Genomic DNA, 17983 nt, shown 5'->3' with positions numbered 1-17983 from the left:
TAAATCTACTATAGTCAGCCTATATCCATATTGCTAGTAGCCTTATGTTCATAAGTGTTTGAATCTGGGAATATATTCCTTATTTCTCTATCGTTTATTCCCTAGTTATGATCTGTCATGTTCTCATATTTATATATATTTAATGTCTAAAATATCTTTGGCTGAAGTTATTTATAAATGTATATTTTCAGGTCTCTGGGATGGGAAAGAAGGACTATAGAGAACTTGGAGGTAAAATATAACACACTAATAAATAGTTCACTGGTTAAAATTTAGATAATGAGATACAACATAGCAAAATGACAGATCATTCCGAATAAGTAATATTTATAATATTGAAAATCTGCAAATAATATAAAATGAATTTAAATGAATATCAGTACAAGTTGTCGTCCTTGCATCTTTAGAATAAGCATAGCTTATCACAAGAGCGTGGACAATTTTTTCAGGGGCGTAAAGGTAATTCGAAACAGAAATATTTGTTAAATTTTATCTTTTCCGCCTTATTTTTTATATTTACATTTCTTAATAGCCGTATTTCAATGAATAAAAATATAATTTATATGATGTGTTGCAATATTATACACTGACAAATCATTCCAAAGTAATGTTAGTAAATAAGGGGGAAATCTGAATAATTTGTCAATGAACTGAAAATTAATATTTTTATTTTAGGTATCCAAAGTATAAGCATAGCTTCTCTGTGCTCCTGTTAAATTACATTTTCCGTAACTTATAAATCTAAAACTTAATAATGACTTAGTTCGAACAACTATATTTATTCAAATCAATATTATACAAAATTTACTTACAGTTCATTATCTCGCATAAAGTTCAGCTTTCTGAAACTCTTCTTGAAAGCGGAAAAGACAGTTTATCATTATACATCAAAAGACATGCGGAGGTATTTGTCCGATTATGCATCACTGAGAGAGGTGGATACATCGAGTCTAAAGAGCAAGTATGTTATTAAAATCTTCTGAATCTTTCTAATTTACATTCATCACAAACAAGTTAATATTATAAAAATCGGTGAAGAAATAAATGATAAAGAGGTGAATCCGCAACCCAATTTCTTGATTGCGGCATTGTAAAATATTAAAATTAAAATATAAAACGGAAGATATCACCATAAGTTTTGTTTTAGCAGTCTCGCAGCAGATTGAAAACGCTTTTTAGACATTGTAAATCACAAAATTTGGTGTTATGTTAGGATTTCTTTAAAATATATACCATAATAGTAACTGAAATTGAAACACAGTAAATTGTTCACGCGATGTACCTTTTGTCTATTTTGAAACTAACTACTACCTATTGAGCCGCATACGACTTTTTCTCGGTATGTGACGATATATAAAATAATTAATGCAAAATATATTGATCGATTTTTTTGCAATAATTTAAATTACAATCGTTCGTATTTTTCCATATCTTGGGATATTTCAAATGGTGAAACCTTAAAAAGCCTGCGGCGGGGCGGATTCAGTGTTGTTACACTTGGTTTCATTGTTCTTCATTTCAAGTCCGCTGATTGACGCGGTAATTTTGAGTCGTAATGATTTTATATTGTCGTAAGACGTAAGTCGTCGCAACTGCATGTTTCATTGAACACAATCAAGCCAATAAATACCGCATTTTAAATATTGCCGCACCCAGGGGCGCAGCCAGGATTTTCCAATGGGGGTTACGATGAAACTAAAAGAGTGCGCCAAAAGTGCAATTCACGACGACGTAATGCGTTTAATAAACTAAAATGTATGGTCGTTCACAGCGAAATTCTACAGTTACGTTGTAGACCGTCTCTCTTTGCCTGATGGTGTTGGTGAATATTTTACAAGTCGTATCAGCTTGGGGATCAGCTAACAAAACTTCATTACATCGCATTGAAATATTGCAAAACAGGGCAATTCGTGCACTTACTAATGCCGGACCTCGATCAAAATTAGACTCCCATTATCATAAAATGCAAATAATTAAAATGGCAGATATCTATAAAATTGAAGTACTAAAATTTATGCATCAGCATCAGAATAATGAACTGCCTATTGCATTCACTAATTATTTTTTTAAACAACGTGCTATACATTCATATGCAACTCGATCCGCTACCAACAGCTCTTATTATGTAACCCGTTATTCTTCTAATCTTACACAAAACACTATAAAATTTGTGGGTGTGAAACTATGGAATACGCTTCCTGATTCTATTCGTTCTAAAAATTATTATCCATTTAAACAAGCATTAAAAAATCTTTACCTTGATGCTTATATCTCTCAGTAATTTGGCCTTTTTTTGGACTATCTGCTTCAGATTTGTGAAAAGAGGAATACTGCAAAACGCCTATATTGTTTTCATTTGTTTCTTTTTGCACTGCTTCCAAAATATAAAAACAATGCTGCAATGCGAACGGCATTGTCAATATCACTATTCGTTGATGTATAATTTTGAATATCCTGAGCATTCGGTTATTTCTGGCTGTAGCACTGCAACTCGGTATGGTACCGGTATATATAAATCTTATACCTAAAACAAAAGCATATTTGATGATTAATTTCCTCCATTATGTATTAATAATTATCAATTATTCTTTATTACTATAACTTCGAAATGGTTTTCTCTCTCGCCCGAATATTATTGATGTACCCAGAACTGCTAATATATTTTCCCCTTGGCAGTTGTTGGGAATTCCCCTTCTGTTATCTGAAATTTGCAATGTCATGTTGTTTTCTCTGTGCTCATCTGAGCATTACGTTAATAAGCTAAACTGACTTTAACTATATAATCAGTAATTACTACAGTTAGTTACTATATTCAGTAATCTCTTGACTCTCTCGATATTATTTTGCCAAATTGTATTCCCATTTTTGTTAAAGAATAATTAGTTGATTTTATTTGACGTCATCTGCTGTTGAACTCAGCAAACACGGTGTCGCTGACACGATGACTCTGGTAGTCTTTCGCGGCCCCGCGTCAATTGCGGAAATATTGTGTGCCTTTCTATTTCAATTGATCTTTTTGTTAGCATTTTTTTTTTCTTATTACTTGTGTCGCTACAATATTTCATGCACGACGGAAATAAAATATCTGAATCTGAATCTCTCTGTATTTCAAACGTCGACTATTAATCCGTAGTCAGCGGGTACCCGCATTTAGAAATAAAACATAAAAAATTCGGAAAAATTAATTTCAGAGAGAACTAAATCTCGCAGATGTCAGTAGTGTCAAAATGGTTTATATGTACAAAAGTACGCTCGCATGTAGCGCCGATCAAATGCATGAAATGTGAAACTATTACTTGGAATTTATTGTTATGAAGTTGAACTTTTTTTTCCATTCAATGATTATTTACTTGCGCAGTGATCAGTGGCGGGCAAAATCGTATTTTTTAATCGAGTTAATCGAATATTTTTAACGGACAGCGAATAATCAGTATTGTCATTTTGAACGACATCAATTGGGGTGTCGGCCGCCGAAACCACCGCCGTGACAATATTTTTTTTTCGGATTTTACTAGAACAGTGCGTCGTTTTTTATTTCATAATTTTGTCGTAATCGAAGGCCTCAGTGAATTATAAGTCACTGCGGTCGTTTTGGCGACCGACATTCCTATTAATGTTGTTAGACTATATTAAAGCACTTTTTTTTTATTCACTAGTAAATATTAATTATCACGCGGATACCGTAATTTTTATATTTCGGACATGATTGTGAGTTCACATCGGCAAATAGGGACAACAAGTGCATTCACAACACAAATTAATTTTATTATGATTTCTATCTTCTGTGTAGGATTTCTATCACAGTTTGTAAATTACGGTCCCAATTTTAGGCGAACAATACCATCATTATTGACCCCGGGGTGCGATATTTTTGAAGCGGATAGTTGGACATTTCTATGCGTTTAATTTTAGATCGTGTCGGTGGTACTTTCGTGTTAAATAATATTTAAAGAACTTCGCAAATTGGTAATCACTACAATACTTACTGTTGAATGTTCACGTAACTCAACTTTGTTAAAACACTTTTTTATTGAGACCAACCACATGAATAAATCGGCAATAATGGCATTTCTACGTGGTCAAAATAATATTGTTTATGTATTTTTAATATAAGCTTACCTTTGATTTAACTCTGTTAATAAGCATTTTTTCTGATTTGTAACTCCAAAACTTGATAATGAAACTATATATTCATTTTCAGTTTTCTAAATCACTGCTTGAAAGAGTCATTGCATCAAACGGACATTCTTATTAGTCTGGTGCCTCACGGAGTGAGATGGAAGCCTATATAGCGTAAAGAGTAAAGAGCAAGTATGAAATCTTATAAATTTTTCAATTCATATTTTGTCAGATATAAACTGATATATCATGTTAAATCCCGCTAGTCAGGAAGAACTGCAAATATTTGAATTATCCTCACAGGATGTCCATAATATTCCGCCCAATTTTATTTATATAATTGCATAAAGTGATATAATGCAATGGTTTCCATCCGCTAGTTCACGGAAGGTGTGCAGTTTTTAGCTGGTATGCAATAAATGTTTCTGCTTTGTTAATTTTGTATGCACAATTCCCGAAAACTGGTCCTTTTCGGGCGTTCTCCCATCGTTTGACAAGTATCGAAGTATGCGGCAGTTTGCCAGCAATAGGGTTATAATACTGGTAATGGGACAATTGCCGCTGCATTAATACAATTGGTCGGGCCTCATTTCATAGTATTTATTGTATTCGTACTTTATGGGTTTATTTCACTGCCATAGCGTTTTGTTAGTTTTTCAATAGTCTAGAACAGGGGTTCTCAAACTTTTGGTGTTGCGGAGCCCTTGAAAGGTTGAATATTATTCGCGGAGCCCCAAAATAAATGTTAAAATTGTTACTTTCAGATTAATATTCCTGAGCAAGTTAAAAGTACTTTACTTATTTTAAATGCTGAACCCTTTTTAATAGGGTTAACACAAGTCATATTGAATCTAAATTTCAAACATAAATTATATATCGTCACGCTAATAACCGATTTGCGTAAGTCATTTTTGGCGATCTTGAGTTTTTTATAAAATAGGTATTAATGTAATGCTGCGCACCTGTCTGTTAACTCAGATTTTATTTTAAGAATTTCGAAACCAATAAAAATAGAGATTTAGTATGACATGCACATTTGTGCAATTGTTTCGTCATAATGAATTACACTGGCCAACAAAAAAAATTTTTTTTCATGGTGCCTAAGATGTTTTAAACGTTTTTAGCACATTTGAGGGCGCTGATTTCAGAAATGCTGTTACTTTTTCTCGATCAGGTCTAGTTTTTCCTCTATGGTATATCGCTCTTTGCAGGATGCCGATAGCCACAATAAAGATAGGCAAATTGAAGAAACAACATTTTTCTGTAATTTAATTGAACATATCCATGGAATCTCACCAAAATATTCACAATTAAAGCTGGAAGTTGTAATAAATGCTATCTAATAGATGTCATCAGCTATAAATTGACGTTTTACTGATTTTCTAGAATGAGAGGCCTCGGCATCATCGCGCTTGATAGACCAACAGTAGTCTGCAAGCATGGTGGAATCCCAACGACCTTGATAGCGAACTTCCATATCGCTGATATCTTGATGGAAGCGCTCCCCTTGCTCATCGCTCACATCACCTAGATTTTCTGGAAAACGGGCAAGATGGCTGTGCAAAAAATGTAACTTGATGCTCATATTTTCACCCAGTTGACGGAGACTTGTAAGTAGTGTTTCAACAAGCTCTTTGTAGTTGGGCGCCTTCGTTTTTCCCAAAAAGAATTTTACTACATTTGTAAACGCCGTCTGAGCCCTCAATTCTGTTGGATTCATAAAATTACAGAAAGTCACATCATTCATTAACTTTCGAATCTGGGGTCCATCAAAAATTCCAGCTCTTAATTTTCCTGTGGTTAGACCTGGAAATTTCCTGCAAATATATTTGAAACAGTCGCCATCTTTCTCAAGAGCCTTCACAAACTGTTTCATGATGCCAAGCTTTATGTGAAGAGGAGGAAACACAATTTTTGAAGGGTCGACCAAAGGAGGAGCCAAAACATTGAGAAAGCCAGGAATCAACTCACTGCGCACAGGCCAATCTTTTTTTATCCAATGCTCTGTTCTTGCCCTGCTGTCCCACAAACACAAGAAGCAAGGAAATTTTGTGTATCCACCTTGTAGCCCAAGGAGAAATCCAACCATTTTCAAATCGACACATATGATCCATTGGTGCTGTCTGTATGAAATTTTTCCCAGTGCAAATTTGATTTCATCGTATTTTTCTTTGAGGTTTGTTGAATGACCTAGAACTGATCCAAATAAGTTTCCATTGTGAAGAAGAACACATTTTAAACTTCTTTTGGAACTGTCTATGAAAAGGCGCCAATCTTGAGGATCATATTGTTGGACACCAAGCTGCCGCAGCAGGCCGGCAACGTTGTTACAATATACTATGTCTTTTTCCTGAGTGAAATATGACAAGAATTCAATATGGCGTTTTCTATAGAATGTTATGAGAGTTCCCGGCTGAAGTAGATTTTTTTCATTGAGTCTTGAAGCTAGAAGTTCAGAAGATTCTTTGGAAAGGTTGAGATCTCTAGTCAGATCATTAAGTTCTTCTTGAGAAAAAAGCTGTGGCAGTGAAGAAGGAAACCAGATATCTGAATCAGTGCCCTCACTACTTTTAGTGGACAAAACGGAGGTTTGATATTCTTCAGAGCAAGGCAATTCCAATTCGGGCAAGCCTTCAAACACTGGAACAGGAATTTCATTGCAGTGTGGAATTGGCCTAATTGCAGACTCGAGGTTTGGATAAACCAACGATTTTCTGTTCTTCCTATTGATTCCCTTAGTGTTTACTGCACAGAAGTAGCAGTCATCAAAATGATTTTTCGGTTCACGCCAGACCATTGGAATACCAAAGCGGAGTGACTTTCTATCCTTTTTTGTCCACTGTCGAAGATGTTCAACACATTGCTTGCATACAATATGAGGTGCCCATACCTTATCTTGATCACCCAGCATTACTTTGAAGTAGGCAAGATAAGCACACCTCACAAATTTACTGATCCCTTTCCTGTTGGATTGCAATGTATATTCTCCGCAAATATAGCAAAATACATTTGGATTGTTTGAACAATGTCGCCTAAGAGAAGATGTAGCCATATTTAATTTTTGCTCTAAAAATCTGCAACTCAACCAAAACAATGCAGCCTATTTATTTCATGTCTGACTTCTATATATATAAAATTTGCCTTCTATAAGGCGTGTGATGTCATAATCGTTTGGCATACATCACAATAAAAACTTAAACATTTGATATAACGCTAGAAATACCCCTAATTTTAAGGAAAAAAGGTATAAAATGGCAAATATTTCAAAAATTTGACCTGATGAGAAAAAACGAGTATGATTTTTGGACTCAGCACCCCCAAATTAATCTAAATCAGCTTAGAAACCTTGGGCACCAAAAAATGTGTTGGCCAGTGTTTATCATTGTTCCCGCAGGAGTATTGTGACGCCACAAAGGCAAAATAACCTCGGCGAGGTATTTTCGAGTTTTTGCATCTCGGATTCTAGCTTAGCGCGTATTAATTTGAATTTATACTACAGTATAGGAAGACGTGCACTTGCGATATTCACTGTCCGAGTCCAATTCACCTTGGTTGGTTTTTATATTGGGTGCATTGCTGTTTTATTCTTTATTTTCAATCTTAGTCTTATTTCGATAGGTGTGCAGAACGTGTTATATTGATGAAATATATATTTTTAAACATGAAAAATAATGTAATTGAAACTGATTAGCTATTTTGGGGATTAGGCATTGTAGATACTAAGAATTACATTCGTTTTTGGAATGTTTAGTTTTCAGGACTGGTGCATATAGTAAAGTTGCAAAATTGCGTATGTCCCCAAGTCATAGACACATTCCTGGCTAAGTCACAGTGCGCCATTATGACGTCACTTAACTGCGTCATACAAATTAACGTAAATTCGGCTACGATCAAAAAATTGAACCATGTCAAATTATTGACTCTCAATGGCATAACAATATCATTAGGAAGTTTTTTACGTTTTTCTCAAAACTGCTAAAAATGACTTACGCAATTCGGTTATTAGCGTGACGTTATACTAAAGCTGTAAATTTGACACTTGACCAACATATTGATAAATTAGGGGGCGAATCTTTTCCCTTTTGACATTGAAAGACTTAAAAGGCCGCTAATAACGTGCGCGATATCATTTTGTTACAATCGCCGATTTTTTTCGTCAGCATGGCGTGTTTTTGAATCTTTAAACATCTTTACGCCGGTGTTTATTCTCCCTAAATCAAAAATTTCCCTCGGCATATACATGTATTGTTACACAATGACGACGTTAATTGCTTTTTGTTCTCGTGGGGAAGTATGAGTTTAATGTGAAAAACATGTTACCATATTATAGTCATCGGCGATGAAAGGCTAAAAATAATAATTACCGGTAACAAAGAGGTAAATCCGCAACTCAAATTTCTTAATTGAAAAACGCCTTCTAAAATATTAAAACTGAAACTTAAAATGGAAGATCACACGTTTCGTTTTCAGCAGACTCACCTCAGATTGAAAACGCTTTTATAGACATTGTAAATCATAAAATTTGGTGTTATGTTAGGTTTTCATCGTAGTAACTGCGAAATCGAAACACAGTCAATTGTGAGCGCGATCCGCGATGTACCTTTTTTCATTCTGAAACTACCGACAGAGCCGAATGCCGAAGCCGATATCTTGCTTAAAAATAATCTCAAGTGCAAAAGAACAAATCAAGTTTGACAAATCCCAAGATCGCAAAAATACGACTCCAATTTATTTATAGTTGGCAGTTTATCACATATTTTATGTTATTTTGGAATAGTATTCTTTCATTTTACTTTAGTAATCCTAATAGTAATCTCGAACCAAACGTGAGTAACGATGAGCACAATTACATGATAACAACGAGACACGTTAAATGCTCGCATCGGTCGGTGGCAGTTTATCACATATTTTATGTTATTTTGGAATAGTATTCTTTCATTTTACTTTAGTAATCCTAATAGTAATCTCGAACCAAACGTGAGTAACGATGAGCACAATTACATGATAACAACGAGACACGTTAAATGCTCGCATCGGTCGGTGGCAGTTTATCACATATTTTATGTTATTTTGGAATAGTATTCTTTCATTTTACTTTAGTAATCCTAATAGTAATCTCGAACCAAACGTGAGTAACGATGAGCACAATTACATGTTAACAACGAGACACGTTAAATGCTCGCATCGGTCATGGATTGAATATTTTACGCAACAGAAATCTCGTTATCCGTTTTTTAATCGCGAAGAATGTTGCGCGGAAATTTCCGATTCCAATTTTGAACCACCTGCCTCTTAAGAATCCTGGCTGCGCTCCTGCTTATAAATAATGTCATTTTTTAATTCCGCCTCTTTACCATATTTCGAGGCTATATTGTTGTCAGATTTTATCAATGCTGTTATTGCTTCTTTGAACAGTTACAAAATTTTGAGTCAGTATTCTGAAGAGTTCGCGGAGCCCCTGGGTTTCTCTCGCGGAGCCCTGGGGCTCCGTACGGAGCACTTTGAGAACCTATGGTCTAGAAGAGTAGTTTTTAACCAGGGTTCAATCGACTTTTTGTTTTTCGTTGGGGTAACAGGGGTTCGACAAGGTTCCTTTAAATTTAAACAGTTTTCTATTATGGGAATTTCTATCACATCGTCTACTAATTATGCAAATATAACTACAGTTCATCTCAGATATTTAAACTTACACGTTCAACAACTTATAAATTAGCGTTTCTGTTTGTATAGCGTTGCGCAGTTGTAAGTTTGTAAGTTTTAGTGAACCCGTCATCTCCACGGATGTCGCGCGCTTTAGTGTTTGTGCTTATATGATAGTGCCCTTTGATGCTTTCTGCTTATGACTATGAAACATCTTCGATTGCTGTTTCAAACCAAGATTTTCAACCTGAATCTTTTCATTTTCCATAATCTTGCACGAAATTATGCTTCCCTTTTATAAAGTCTTGATTGGGTTCCTAATTTCAACCACCTGGTACAATGGGGTTTGGCTGGAGCTTTCAGGATAGCGCAGGGGTTCGACAGGCTCGTTAGGGTTTAGAATTTGGAAAATCTACGGTGTATTATTTTATTTGATGTTGCCATATCGCTAGAGCAGACAGGTACGAATAGATTTGTTTAAATATATATCCAATTCATATAATTTATCAAATTACATTTTCGGTTATTCATAGACCCAAAACTTGACATAGTTCATATAGTTCACATAATGTCAAACTCGAAAAATTATTGGTACATTTAAATTTTAACCCCCAAGCCGAAATTAGATCGAAATAATTAAATATAAATTAAATATTAAATATATCTACGTCACTACGTAAGCTGCATTCAACGGGACAAGATTTACATGAATGTAATGCATAACTTTTGAAACTTTCGCAAATGTAGCGCAAAATCAATGGTTTATTAGAGATTCTCCGTAGCCTTTTCACTTTCCAATTTTATTGTGTATACTATACCTGGGCAAGCTCCGGCCCGCGGGCCGCATCCGGCCCGCGGCAACGTTTCATCCGGCCCGCGAGCAGATTTCTAAATTAAGACACTTACATTTTTTATTTACTTATAAAATATACTTTGAGGGCAAATTTCATTAATGTAATAGAAATAAGCGTTTTGGTAGCTTTGTGTATTTTAGATTAGACCATGGCATAGTACCAACTGATATCTGTAGTCATCTTTGTCGCAACGATCAGCGCTTGTTTTTGCACGTGATTACTGAACAGCAGAGTAATCGAAGCGTGAATTTTGCGCGCGTAATTTCGATGAGTCGCGTTTTGATTCGTGTCCCAATTAAGAAGGATACAGTTAGGCTAGTCAGCTCTGCGCTACTCAGCGTTTCAAATATTGTAGAAGTAGTGGTATGTAGATAAATTGTTGAATTGCGCCCAGCTTTATTTTATTCTTTGTTTATCCTTTTATTTATGTAACTTGAACTGTAGCGTCAATTCTAAACCTGTGCTAGATCTACAAAGTTGCAAAATGTCAGCCGAAAACAAGAAAAGAAAAGTTGACACAGAATGCAGAATTTTTAACAAAAGTTGGACAGCGAAGTATTTATTCACAGAAGTCGATGGGATAGCTGTTTGTCTGGTTTGCAAGGAGAAGGTCGCGGTTATTAAGGTTTTTAATTTAAAAAGGCATTTTGAGACAAAACATGCAAAAAAATACAAAAATCTAAGTAATAATGAAATGGCGCAAACAGCGGAGAGTATGGTAGCAAAGCTCGAAAAACAGCAAAGTTTTTTCACACGACTCCATGCATCTAATGATGCAGCTGTCATGGCCAGTTTCGTAATAGCTCACAAAATCGCTCAAAACAGCAAACCATTTTCTGAAGGGGAGTTCGTCAAAGAATGTTTAGTAGAGACGGCAGCAATTGTTTGTCCTGATAAAACAGATGCTTTTAAACAAGTTCCGCTATCGAGAAGAACTGTCACCAGAAGGGTTGAGTGTATCGCAGGAGATTTAAGAGATCAGTTGCTACATTATGTCAAACAATTTGACTTCTTCACTTTAGCGTTAGACGAGAGTTGTGATGTACGCGACACTGCTCAGTTGCTTATTTTCGTTCGTGGAATTACTTGTGATTTCAAAATTACTGAAGAAATAGCTGCTATAAGACCAATGAAAATAACAACAACAGGTGCAGATATTTTTAGCGAGGTAGATGCATCCATGGATAAGTTGGGACTTAAATGGGAAAAATTGGCGGGAGTGACGACAGATGGGTGCCCAAATCTTACAGGAAAAAATGTGGGATTGTTGAAGCGCATGAAAGACAGAGTTAATGAAATTGACCCAAAGCAGCAGTTAGTGTTTTTACATTGTATCATACATCAACAGGTATTGTGCAAGTCAGTGCTAAAAATAAGCCATGTCACTGATGTTGTTACAAAACTAGTTAACTTCATCAGGTCTCGAGCACTAAATCACAGACAGTTTATTTCCCTGTTGGAAGAGCAAGAAAATGAGCACACTGACATAGGATATCATACAACTGTGAGATGGCTCAGTTTAGGCAAAATACTGAAGCGAGTTTGGGACTTGCAGCAGGAGATTCGAGAATTCTGTCAAACAAAGAACAAGGATATTCCGCAGCTTTCAGATAAGAAATGGTTATCTGATTTTGCTTTTGTTGTTGATGTCACTGCTCTATTGAATGAGTTGAATTGCAAACTCCAAAGTAAAAAACTGTTTGTGCATAATATGCACAGCTTGGTAAAATCGTTCATAACGAAATTGCAGTTTCTTTCACGCCAATTACAGAACAATAATCTCGCTCATTTTCCCACACTCAACACAGCTACCACATCTGCAAATGATTTTCAAAAGTACTCTACAATGCTAGATGCACTGCATGCTGAATTTTTAAGACGATTTGAAGATTTCCGATTAATTGAAAATAAAATGAGTATGGTCTCTTCTCCTTTCACCAGTAACGTGGAAAACATACCATCTGATGCACAACTCGAGCTTATTGATTTGCAGTGTGACACTTTACTTCAGGAAAAATTTAAATCATCTGAAATTCTGGATTTTTATTCCTCTCTAAATAAAAAAAGTTTTCCCAACATAAGGAGACATGCTCAAAAGATGCTAGTTCTTTTCGGATCCACTTATATTTGCGAGCAAACCTTCTCAGTAATGAATTTTACCAAATCGAAATTTCGGTCGTCTCTCACCGATGAACATCTTTCTGATTTGCTGAGAATATCTACGTCTGCCATTGAACCCGACATTCAAGGACTTGTTAAGGCGCAGCAGAGCATACACACGTCTCATTAAAAATAACAATTGTATTAGATTTTGTTTCATTCAATTGTGTAATAAAATACAATAAAAAACGCAATTTTGGTTGACTCAAATTAGTCCGGCCCGCCACTGCATTTTGATTTGCAATGTGGCCCTCGAGCAAAAATAATTGCCCAGCCCTGGTGTATAGGGTGCTCCGATAGTATTCGTACCAAGATGGCGCACAACCTGAACACAGTATGTGAACCTGGTTAGGGTTCAGGTTGTGGCGCCGTCTTGGTACGAATACTACCGGATCGCCGTGTATAGATTGGATCTTTGTACAAAGACCCTATCAACGTTCAAAATAAGAGAATTAATAATTATCCAGTTTAAGTTAGGAATGCAGATTGCGCTGGAAATTCAAATGTTTTAAATCATTCCTAACCCCAAATTGATAATTACTAATATGTCATTTTAAAACGTAGCGGGAGCTTTGTGCAAAAGATCCGATAGATTCAGTCCCGCTGTTCATTGAATAACTACAGTTCTGCGACAGTTTATTTATCAATATTTTAACTTTTTTTCAGATGCAAAACTATTAAAGGTTAGAGATTCAAAGGCACAAAGTAACGAACGAGGAATAATACAAGTAATTATCATTTAAACATTTTATTTGAATTTCGACGCCTATTTTATTCCTGTACACCACTGTTTTCGTTTAGAATGCTAAACAATTGGATGCGAGCGCACCGCGTCTCGGGTCTTGCGATCAATGTCGACATAGTCATGCCACTTATTTGATCGTGTGTTTTCCCTCGAAATTGTAAGTTTTATATTTTCACAAGTTTTAATAATTGTCTTTCGAATCAAAATTCCAAAAAAGTAAGACCCACGTTCACGTTTAAAATGCTAAATAGTTCGATGCAAGCCAACATTGTTACGCTGCTTATTTGATCCTGTTCATTCTATCGAAATTTAAGATTTAGATTCTGTACAAGTTTTAATAATTGTGTTTTAAAGCAGAAGTCCGAAATAGTACTATAAATATAGTACCTTGTATCAAATTGGTGTACTATTTGCGACCCCTAAAATTCGTTGCTCGCTTCTCTGCTGGATAGTGATCTCCAGTTTGCGATCCCCACCGTGAACAATGTGATAATTCTACAAGTTACTGATCAGAGGTGATTAGTCATATACTCCATGAAACAGTTATAAAAGTTCATTGGGTGTTTTACTGTTAATGTATTATTTGCAACTCGTGCAGTTTGAAAACTACACCTGATATGTTTTAAATATTAAGCTGAATTTATGAAATTGAATGATTACATATACCTGTAACTGTAGAGTCGATGAAAAGCAATTTCTATGGTAATCTATAATATTTGAAATTTAATGGCAATCGCTGAATAAATTTTATTCGTCTAAATTTTCTTAGTTCTGTGTATTTAAAAAAAAATCGGAGAAAAGTTTGGCTTTTATGAAATCGAATGTCGAAATTTATCCGTTACGTATTTCATTGAAACTAACGTCTATTTTTTGCTTTGCATAGTCTCTGTCAAATAGCATTTGTCTGAATTAACTACCTAATGACATAGTTGGCTCAACGAAATTTAGTTTAATTCAAATTTAGAATTGGCTTGCACAAAATCATGACATATATATTGATTTTCAGCTTTTTAAAACACTGCTTGAAAGTTGACAGGACAATTTATTATTGTACCAAAAGAAATTCGTCAAGTGCCAGCTTTTCATCACTGAGTGAGATGGAGGCCTAACAAGTCTGAAGAGCAAGTATGTAACCAAATCATTTGGAATCTTTTCAATTTAGATGTCTGTAGTATAAATAAATGATATATTGTATTTTTTTCGGGAAATCTACATACAAATATTAATTTCAATATATTGAGTATAAGCTCAGTTTTGGTTTGTGTGTCAAATAACATTTTCTAAAAATTACAACCTCAAAATTTCATCATAACATGATTCGCACAACTACCGTTTCATTCTGGCTGTTGAGTCGGTCCAGTGAATAAGGCTAGGGCCATGTTTTTTTCAGAAATAAAAATTAAGCTTTTTTTCGTTCCCGCCCAATAGTCGAGATACAAGAATGCATTAAATTGATCTTATTTTTGTCGGTTTGGGCACCAATGCGCGCTCATAATTGTTTATGGCAAAATATGTTAAACCAAACCATGCTCATTTCGTAGAATCGCGGAAATAAATATTCTGTCCTACGAATTAACTGTAGCAATATCCGGTGAATAATGGCATAGTCGGTACAGCGCAGGGGCTAACTGCTGTGTTGTCCCATCTGCTGTCGTTTCCTTTAATCGTCCAAACCGAAAGGCGAATCACTATGTTGTAATGTCAGTCTATTTAAAGGGTATTAGGCCAGCATAAACAAAAGGGTAATAGGTAACCGCAATAGGGTGTCACGTTGTGATTACGACAAACAGTGAAATTTTTTCATAGTGATACTTTTAGTTCAGCAGTGTATATCTGCAGAGATACTGGAAGAATTTGAACTATGCCTCGTTAAGTGCAATTCGGTTAAAACACAACCCCAACTTAATAACCATGCGAATATTAAAACCTATTTTTTAACTTGTTGTTTATTATAGGGTGCCTATATATACTAATATGTCTGACATGTTTGGAAACGTAGTCCTGGCCTTTTTCATTAATCTGATGATCGTTTTTGCCACAAATGGTAGTTGACACTAACTATATAAAGTAATCAGGTTAATTTTTTAAATGTAACTGTAGCTCATTGTGACCTGTACGTGGTAGTTCACAGTTGATATTCATGCCAATGATGTTTCCAACTAGTTCAAACTGGAGTCGCCCAAAATTTCCAATAATGATATTATAAGAGTGAGTCATACTATGTGAATTAAGATATCCGTTAATCTTACACCTTAAAGAACTCGTGTTTCAACTAAAATTTCCAAAAACGATACTGTATAAATTATATTCAACCAAGTGTAAACTCCTTTTTGATTCTTATCCCCTTGCTAAAAGTCCTAAGTTATCATACCAGCCATGTTCATAACTATTTAAAAATAGAGACATAGAAATATGCGTCATATTTTCCCTATTGTTAGTGCGGGTCACGTCATGTTATGCCTAATCATGTGTATTAAGAATAGCTTAATTAATGTAAACTCTTCTATATAATTTTTACTGAATGGTCTCTTTCATATATGGCACTCATCGTCAATATAAGGTTTGGTAAGGTTAAGGTTTGGCCCCTTTGGTACTAGGTAACCATGACATTCGTGTTCACATGTGTTTCGAACTAAAATCGCATTAAGTTTCCAATAATATAATATGATATAATATAATATAATATGAGTGGATAGAATGTGTCCCAAACTAAAATTTCGAAGGTTACTATATATATACATGAGATCCCACCAATTGTAAATCTACTATAGTCAGCCTATATCCATATTGCTAGTAGCCTTATGTTCATAAGTGTTTGAATCTGGGAATATATTCCTTATTTCTCTATCGTTTATTCCCTAGTTATGATCTGTCATGTTCTCATATTTATATATATTTAATGTCTAAAATATCTTTGGCTGAAGTTATTTATAAATGTATATTTTCAGGTCTCTGGGATGGGAAGGAAAGACTATAGAGGTAAAATATAACACACTAATAAATAGTTCACTAGTTAAAATTTAGATAATGAGATACAACATAGCAAACTGACAGATCATTCCGAATAAATAATATTTATAATATTGAAAATCGGCAAATAATATAAAATGAATTTAAATGAATATCAGTACAAGTTGTCGTCCTTGCATCTTTAGAATAAGCATAGCTTATCACAAGAGCGTGGACAATTTTTTCAGGGGCGTAAAGGTAATTCGAAACAGAAATATTTGTTAAATTTTATCTTTTCCGCCTTATTTTTTATAATTACATTTCTTAGCCGTATTTCAATGAATAAAAATATAATTTATATGATGTGTTGCAATATTATACACTGACAAATCATTCCAAAGTAATGTTAGTAAATAAGGGGGAAATCTGAATAATTTGTCAATGAACTGAAAATTAATATTTTTATTTTAGGTATCCAAAGTATAAGCATAGCTTCTCTGTGCTCCTGTTAAATTACATTTTCCGTAACTTATAAATCTAAAACTTAATAATGACTTAGTTCGAACAACTATATTTATTCAAATCAATATTATACAAAATTTACTTACAGTTCATTATCTCGCATAAAGTTCAGCTTTCTGAAACTCTTCTTGAAAGCGGAAAAGACAATTTATCATTATACATCAAAAGACATGCGGAGGTATTTGTCCGATTATGCATCACTGAGAGAGGTGGATACATCGAGTCTAAAGAGCAAGTATGTTATTAAAATCTTCTGAATCTTTCTAATTTACATTCATCACAAACAAGTTAATATTATAAAAATCGGTGAAGAAATAAATGATGAAGAGGTGAATCCGCAACCCAATTTCTTGATTGCGGCATTATAAAATATTAAAATTAAAATATAAAACGGAAGATATCACCATAAGTTTTGTTTTAGCAGTCTCGCAGCAGATTGAAAACGCTTTTTAGACATTGTAAATCACAAAATTTGGTGTTATGTTAGGATTTCTTTAAAATATATACCATAATAGTAACTGAAATTGAAACACAGTAAATTGTTCACGCGATGTACCTTTTGTCTATTTTGAAACTAACTACTACCTATTGAGCCGCATACGACTTTTTCTCGGTATGTGACGATCTATAAAATAATTAATGCAAAATATATTGATCGATTTTTTTGCAATAATTTAAATTACAATCGTTCGTGTTTTTCCATATCTTGGGATATTTCAAACGGTGAAACCTTAAAAAGCCTGCGGCGGGGCGGATTCAGTGTTGTTACACTTGGTTTCATTGTTCTTCATTTCAAGTCCGCTGATTGACGCGGTAATTTTGAGTCGTAATGATTTTATATTGTCGTAAGACGTAAGTCGTCGCAACTGCATGTTTCATTGAACACAATCAAGCCAATAAATACCGCATTTTAAATATTGCCGCATCCAGGGGCGCAGCCAGGATTTTCCAATGGGGGTTACGATGAAACTAAAAGAGTGCGCCAAAAGTGCAA

General features: G+C 34.7%; 1 long non-coding RNA gene across 1 annotated transcript; it reads left to right on the top strand.

Moving 5' to 3' along the window:
• Window positions 1-812: 812 nt before the first annotated feature.
• LOC144425752 (uncharacterized) lies at window positions 813-17218 on the top strand. The gene is made up of 6 exons (XR_013477630.1): window positions 813-961; window positions 4202-4311; window positions 13440-13501; window positions 14525-14643; window positions 16467-16497; window positions 17078-17218. It is a non-coding gene; the product is annotated as an uncharacterized LOC144425752 (long non-coding RNA).
• Window positions 17219-17983: the final 765 nt, after the last annotated feature.

Source organism: Styela clava, chromosome 8, assembly GCF_964204865.1.
Source record: "Styela clava chromosome 8, kaStyClav1.hap1.2, whole genome shotgun sequence".
Classification (NCBI taxonomy): Eukaryota; Metazoa; Chordata; class Ascidiacea; order Stolidobranchia; family Styelidae; genus Styela; species Styela clava.
This window is presented reverse-complemented; position numbering and strand designations above follow the sequence as displayed.